Source organism: Ranitomeya imitator, chromosome 2, assembly GCF_032444005.1.
Source record: "Ranitomeya imitator isolate aRanImi1 chromosome 2, aRanImi1.pri, whole genome shotgun sequence".
NCBI classification, from domain to species: Eukaryota; Metazoa; Chordata; class Amphibia; order Anura; family Dendrobatidae; genus Ranitomeya; species Ranitomeya imitator.
In genome coordinates, this window is record NC_091283.1 from 622,649,340 (window position 1) to 622,657,031 (window position 7,692).

The window sequence follows — 7,692 nt, forward strand, 5'->3', positions numbered from 1 at the left end:
AAGGTTTTTCCACCAACATAGAAGAGGATTCTTTACTGTTAGGGCAATGAGAATCTGGAATTGCTTGCCTGAGGAGGTGGTGATGGCGAACTCAGTCGAGGGGTTCAAGAGAGGCCTGGATGTCTTCCTGGAGCAGAACAATATTGTATCATACAATTATGTTCTGTAGAAGGACGCAGATCTGGGGATTTATTATGATGGAATATAGGCTGAACTGGATGGACAAATGTCTTTTTTCGGCCTTACTAACTATGTTACTATGTTACTATGTAATGGGGATAAATGTAAGGTCATGCACTTGGGTAGAAGTAATAAGATGTATAATTATGTGCTTAATTCTAAAACTCTGGGCAAAACCGTCAATGATAAAGACCTGGGTGTATGGGTGGATGACAAACTCATATTCAGTGGCCAGTGTCAGGCAGCTGCTACAAAGGCAAATAAAATAATGGGATGCATTAAAAGAGGCATAGATGCTCATGAGGAGAATATAATTTTACCTCTATACAAGTCACTAGTTCGACCACACTTAGAATACTGTGCACAGTTCTGGTCTCCGGTGTTTAAGAAAGACATAGCTGAACTGGAGCGGGTGCAGAGAAGAGCGACCAAGGTTATTAGAGGACTGGGCGGTCTGCAATACCAAGATAGGTTATTACACTTGGGGCTATTTAGTTTGGAAAAACGAAGACTAAGGGGTGATCTTATTTTAATGTATAAATATATGAGGGGACAGTACAAAGACCTTTCTGATGATCTTTTTAATCATAGACCTGAAACAGGGACAAGGGGGCATCCTCTGCGTTTGGAGGAAAAAAGGTTTAAGCATAATAACAGACGCGGATTCTTTACTGTAAGAGCATTGAGACTATGGAACTCTCTGCCGTATGATGTTGTAATGAGTGATTCATTACTTAAATTTAAGAGGGGACTGGATACCTTTCTGGAAAAGTATAATGTTACAGGGTATATACACTAGATTCCTTGATAGGGCGTTGATCCAGGGAACTAGTCTGATTGCCGTATGTGGAGTCGGGAAGGAATTTTTTTCCCCAATGTGGAGCTTACTCTTTGCCACATGGGTTTTTTTTGCCTTCCTCTGGATCAACATGTTAGGGCATGTTAAGTTAGGCTATGGGTTGAACTAGATGGACATATAGTCTTCCTTCAACCTTAATAACTATGTAACTATGTAACTATGATATAGTGAGGTACGATGAGTTCCATACATCCCACATTTTATTACATTTCTCTAAACAGCCCCTATTCTGGTATAAGGTTCGTTCGTATTGTATGATTGAATTATCAGCTCAATCCAGGCCCTGAGAGATGGATGCGTATTGCCCATCCAGCATAAGGCTATTAATTTCCTTGCCAAAAAAAAGTGTTTCTCTCAACAGAATTTGAATATGGTATCCCCACATCTCTTCCTCTAGTACCCCAAATAAACACACTAATGGATTAAAAGGAACGGGAATATGTACAAGAGAGGTCAACAATGAAGTTACCTCGTTCCAAAAAGATAGAATAACTGGACATCCCCATATCATGTGTATAAAATCTGCCTCCGCTGTATGGCATCTGAGGCATTCTGAAGATTGAGACCACCCAATTTTGAATAATCGTAGCGGGGTTAAATATGATTGGTGTATTATATACATTTGTATCATTTTATTGTTAGCCAAAGGGGATACCTTAGTTGGGGACTCAAGAGCCATCTCCCAATCCTCGTTCTGAAGATCAGGTATCAGGAGTTTCCACTTTTCTCTAACTGGCAATAGAGCAGAGTCAGCGCCCACGGATAACATATATGTATATAGTGCGGAGATAAGACCACTTGGTCCCTGTGATTTAAGGATCCCTATCAGTGGGAAGGATGATATTATTTGCGTCCTATTTATCCTGCGCATGTGTGATTGAATCGTTGATCTGAGCTGCAAATATCGAAAGAATTGAGGCCTTGGGATATCATACCTAAGTTGCAATTGTTCAAAGAGCATTAAGGTTCCTTGTTCATAAAGATTATTAACCGACAGGACACCATGTGATATCCAGAATTGAGCAGATGGGTGATTCAGTAGCCCCGGGAAATATTAATTATCCCATAGAGGCATTTCGGCTATAATACCATCAAAGTGGATTACCTTTTTTACTTGCTTCCAAATCAACCTCGCCAACCGGAGTAGTGGTAATAGTCTAAGAGTATTAGGTCTATTTACTTCCAGAAAACCCAGCGGGCAATCAATCTTTGTGGCATGAGCCAGATGACTCTCTGAGTTTGGCAAACAGCCCCCAGGCATCCACTTTCCCAAAGCTCTAAAGGTACCTTCACACATAACGATTTCGTTAACGAAATCGTTGCAACGTCACGCTTTTTGTGACGTAGCAATGATCCCGCTAACGATCTCGTTATGTGTGACAGCAACCAACGATCAGGCCCCTGCTGGGAGATCGTTGGTCATTGGGGAATGATCAGGACCTTTTTTTGGTCGCTGATCACCCGCTGTCATCGCTGGATCGGCGTGTGTGACGCCGATCCAGCGATGTGTTCACTTGTAACCACGGTAAATATCGGGTTACTAAGCACAGGGCCGCGCTTAGTAACCCGATATTTACCCTGGTTACCATTGTAAAAGTAAAAAAAAAGAACAGTACATACTCACATTCCGATGTCAGTCACGTCCCCCGCCGTCAGCTTCCCTGCACTGACTGTCAGCGCCAGCCGTAAAGCAGAGCACAGCCCTGCACTTAGTAACCCGATGTTTACCCTGGTTACACGGGGACTTCGGCATCGTTGAAGACAGTTTCAATGATGCCGAAGTCGTTCCCCTGATCGTTGGTCACTGGAGAGAGCTGTCTGTGTGACAACTCCCCAGCGACCACACAACGACTTACCAACGATCACGGCCAGGTCGTATCGTTGGTCGTGATCGTTGGTAAGTCGTTTAGTGTAACGGTACCTTTAGTTGTCCAGCCAAATAATACAGAAAGAAATCTGGTAACGCTGATCCTCCCATTTGTTTAGACCTATGCAAAGTAGACAATTTAAGTTTAGGCCTAGCCTTCACCCATATAAAAGATGAAGCTAGTGAGTTTAAACTTGAAAAAAAAAGATCTAGGGACGGGTACTGCACTATATTGAAGGGAGTAATTAAGCTTCGGAAGTAATATCATTTTAATCAGATTTATACGACCAGAAACAGACAATGGTAATTTACTTCATATAGCAAATTTGTGTTTAACTAAATCCAGCGGGAGAATATTAAATTGCAGATCAAGTCTGCTGCATTTTGGTACAATTATTCCTAAGAATTTAAATTTAGACACTACCGGTAATGGGGATAACGTTTCAAGGTGATCTGTGGAATCATGGGAAAGAGGCATTAAGGCGGACTTATGCCAGTTAATATATAATCCCGAGTGCTTACCAAATCCCTCTACAATGGTGATCACGCGTGGTAGGGTCTCCTCAACTTCATCCATAAATATCACCATGTCATCCGCATATAAACCAATAATATCCGTGCAGTCCGCTATTCTAATCCCCCTAATAGCTGGAGTGGATCTCATATGTATTGCTAGTGCTTCTATTGCAAGAGCAAAGAGGGCCGGGGAGAGAGGGCATCCCTGATGGGTTCCCCTTTCCAAGGAGAATGATTCAGATATAACGTTATTAATGATTATCCGGGCTTTTGTTTTTCTATATATTGCACCAATCCATTTCTGAAATTTAGGGCCAAATTAATATCTCTGTAAACACGCAAATAGGAAGGGCCATTTGAGAGAATCAAATGCCTTTGATGAGTCCAGCGAGGCCATGGCCCACCTATTGTCCAGTACCAGTGTACTATATTGGGCAATTGACTGAACTCTCCTAATATTTATAGACGTACTCTTACCCGGCATAAATCCAGTCTGATCTGGGTGTATTATTTCCAATATTACTGTGTTCAACCTAGTGGCCAAAATTTTAGTAAAAATTTTATAATCTACGTTCACAAATGAAATAGAACGATAAGATCCACATTCTAAGGGGTCCTTCCCTTCTTTTTTTAGGATTATTATATTTGCGTCATAATACGAATCTGGCAAAGAACCCCCCTCCCAAATCCCCTGAAATACTTTCAAAAGAATTGGCACCAGAATGTCTCGATATCTCCTGTACATCTCTATGGGGAATCCATCTGGGTCGGGTGCTTTTCCAGAAGCCATATCTGTTATGGCCGCATTTATCTCCTCCAGAGTAAAATCCGCATCTAAGAAAGCTTGTTGTGTGGGACTCAGTGTAGGGAACTCTAAGTCCGATAGATAATTTAGGCATTCCAGGGTGTCGGAATCCCCCTTAGAGCTGTATAGCTCTTTATAATAGTCATGAAAGCGTTGAAGTATGTCGTCTGTCAAAGTTACTATTGAATCATCTGGTTTCTGGATTTTAAGTATGGTGTTAGATGTATTATGTTGGCGTACCGTAAAGGCTAAAAGTTTGCTAGACTGGTTACCAGTTCAAAATACGCTTGTTTAGTAAAAAACAACTTACGTTTTGATTTGGTGTCAGCATATTGGCTATGTAATCTAGAAGAGTGTAACCACTCAGCTCTATTTTCGCTTGTCTGAATAGCTATGTAAGCCACCTCCGAGTCTTTCAAACGTCTCTCGATGTCATCATCTTCCTGTGAAGTCAAGCGTTTGATATAAGAGATTGTAGTGGACAAACATCCTCTCAGATATGCTTTAAGAGCATCCCAGAAAATATTAATATTTTGTGGTTCTGGGTGGGAGGCGATGAAACAGTTGATCTATAGTCCTGTCGTTGGGGCCTACTAGCTTCAGCCAAAATGGATTTAATTTCCAAGTCATGGTATTTCTTGTCTGACCGAACCTAAGTTTAAGAATTACCGGGCTATGATCTGAAACGCCCCTATTCCCATGTCTCACCTCCCCCCACCCGCACCCACAAATTACTGGATCCAAATATATCTAATCGGGACAGAGTGCATCTAACGGATGAATGACAGGTAAATTCTCTTACATCAGGATGGTGTAACCTCCACAAATCTAACCGACCAGTACCTTCCATAAATATTGACAGCTGAGATGGAGAAGAGTTCATCCCTGGGGCCCCGCTATCTAGTCTGAGTCTATCCAGGCAATCATCCATGATCAAATTAAAGTCTCCCATGCACATAACATGTGCATCTGGATAGTTTAAGGTGAAGCTCACCGCTTATTTATTGATTAATATATTAGCTGGAGGGGGTTTATATATACACATTATAACATAATCATTTAAGTTCACCATTGCATGTACAAACACAAAACTTTGTGAACCTCTCTAACCTCCCATCTAATATCTTTATGTATTAATAAAGAAACCGCTCTGGAGTAACTAGTATGAAATGTATGTACACACCATTACACCCAAGGCTTTTGCACAAAGCGAGCCGAGTCCCTAGTCTGATGTGTTTCAGCCAAAGCTATAATATGGGGATGATATCGTCGTATCTGAGAAAGTACTTTAACTTTCTTTTGAGATGATCCAAGACCTCTCACATTTCAGGTCATACATGTAATGTCAGATGTCATGCCCTCTCATCCAATTATGATATACATTGTCACGTCGGTCACATTTCTTACATATGGTGGAGAAAATCAAGGCAGCAATTTCAGTATAAACAACAAATAACAGAACCAGAACAGTAAAAAACAAAAAATACTTCAAAAGGAAGCAAAATTCCATGCTCCTATCGTAATCCAAAAAAAGGGGGTACCATCTCTGAATACAGAGTCCGGTAAAGTTGTCTCGGACGTTGGCAGGAAAGGCTCCTCTATTAAGAAAAGAGAAAAGCAAAAAAAAAAACCCTCCTGTAGTGAGAAAGTTTTATTTTTTATATACGCATATTTAGAGATGACAGTTTAGGATTATTTCCCCCCTCCTGCTCCCACGTGGGACCGCATCCATTCCTCGGCTTCCACTGGGGATGCAAAAAAGGAAGAAGAGCCCTCGTAGACAACTCAAAGTCGGGCAGGATAGAAAGGCCGTACTGGGGGCCCACGGCACGTAAAGGGAGGCCGCCATGACGGGGTTACGTGGGACCTGGGGAGCTGGAGCAGTTAGAAGGGATACGGTGGTAAGGGGTTAACTGGGAACTTGAGGGGTGGCTTTAGGGGCATTTTTTGAAAATAAGGGGTGGAACTAGGGGACTGTGGGGAGGGGGCACATAAAAAGGGGCACGCTCCTCACGCAGGCATCCATTTTAGGTGCCTGCGTGACAAGTGAGGAATCTCTGTCACACTTACCAGAATGGACGTTGAAGCGATCCTCCAGCGTCTCCGGACGGCAGCCAGCTCCCAGGGGACAGATTGGCTGAATGCATCCGTTAACAGCCTTCTCCAGGGGACATCGGGAGCACCATCGCAGGCACCGCAGGACGGGCGCCGGCCGCGGAGGACTAGGCCTCCGGCGCGCCTAAGCCCGGACATCATCCCCAGGGCCCGGCGCCGAAATAGGAGCCCCTCTGCGGACCCTCCGGTAAGCAGCGCTGTTCCCTCCACCTCACAGCGCGGCGCCGGGAGGAATCCTCCAGTGCGGCGGGGCCTACAACGGGGGGTGGATCCTTCCTCCCCTCCTTCAGTGTCCGGGCGGCAGGAGCAGGAGCCGGTACGGCGGCCGCCAGCATGCCCGCTGGCGCCGCTCAGCGTGGGAGGCAGCGACAGCTGAGGAGACGGGGGTCAGGTGCGGTGGCCCCTCAGCGCCGAGGATTATGCGGGCGGCAGTCGGCTGGCCCTGGCATCAGCGTGCGGCCTTCTGCAGTGCACAGCTCTGGAGTCTTCAACGCAGCAGCGCCCTCTGCTGGTGGTGGCCTGGATATTGCAAGTTCTGCGCCCTCTGCTGGTGTTGGCCGGGATTTTCCTGCAGCTGCGCCCTCTGCTGGTGATGGCCGGGATTTTCCTGGATCTGCGCCCTCTGCTGGTGATGGCCGGAACTTTCCTGGATCTGTGTCCTCTGCTGGTGGTGGCGGAAATTTTCCGGATTCCGGCAGGCGACATTCCGTCGCTTCGGTACGCAGTGCCGGGGACGTATCCGTGGCAAGGAGCCGCACATCTTCCATCGGGCGGCAGGATGCTGGCTCGGCCTTTTCCCTTTCCGCAGCACCAGGGCAGTCGACGGCATCACCGAGTCGCCAGGACACGGATACGGCCGCCAGGAGTTCGGCGGGCAACATCGCAGATCAAGCCGGTCGGGATGCAGGACACCTTCGGCTGGGAGCTGGATCTTCGGCTGCTGGGCTCACAGCACCCAGGCAGCTAGGTGAGAACATTTTCCCTATCTTTAATTTGCCAGGCATAGTTTCCCCTGAAGCTAGGAATACTGACATTACTTCGGGAGTTGCTAGCGGGGGTATGGGTTTAATCCTTAGAGGTTTAGGGGAGCTAGCGGGCTTGTGGGGGTCCGGTCTTAGCAGGGGGTCTTTGCCGTCAGCTGCTTGGTTGGGAAATACGGGGTCGTTTGAGGGGTCTAGACAGTTGTCTGAAGTTACGGGTACATCCAGCAGTGCGGGTCCTGCGGCAGACACGGGGAGCTCATCAAGGGAGAAGGACGGAACAGCACCAGGGCCTGGGTCAGGAATTGATGCACCAGGTGAGGGAGCTTTGCAGGATAAGGAAAAGGAGGATGTACCGCAACTAGACGAT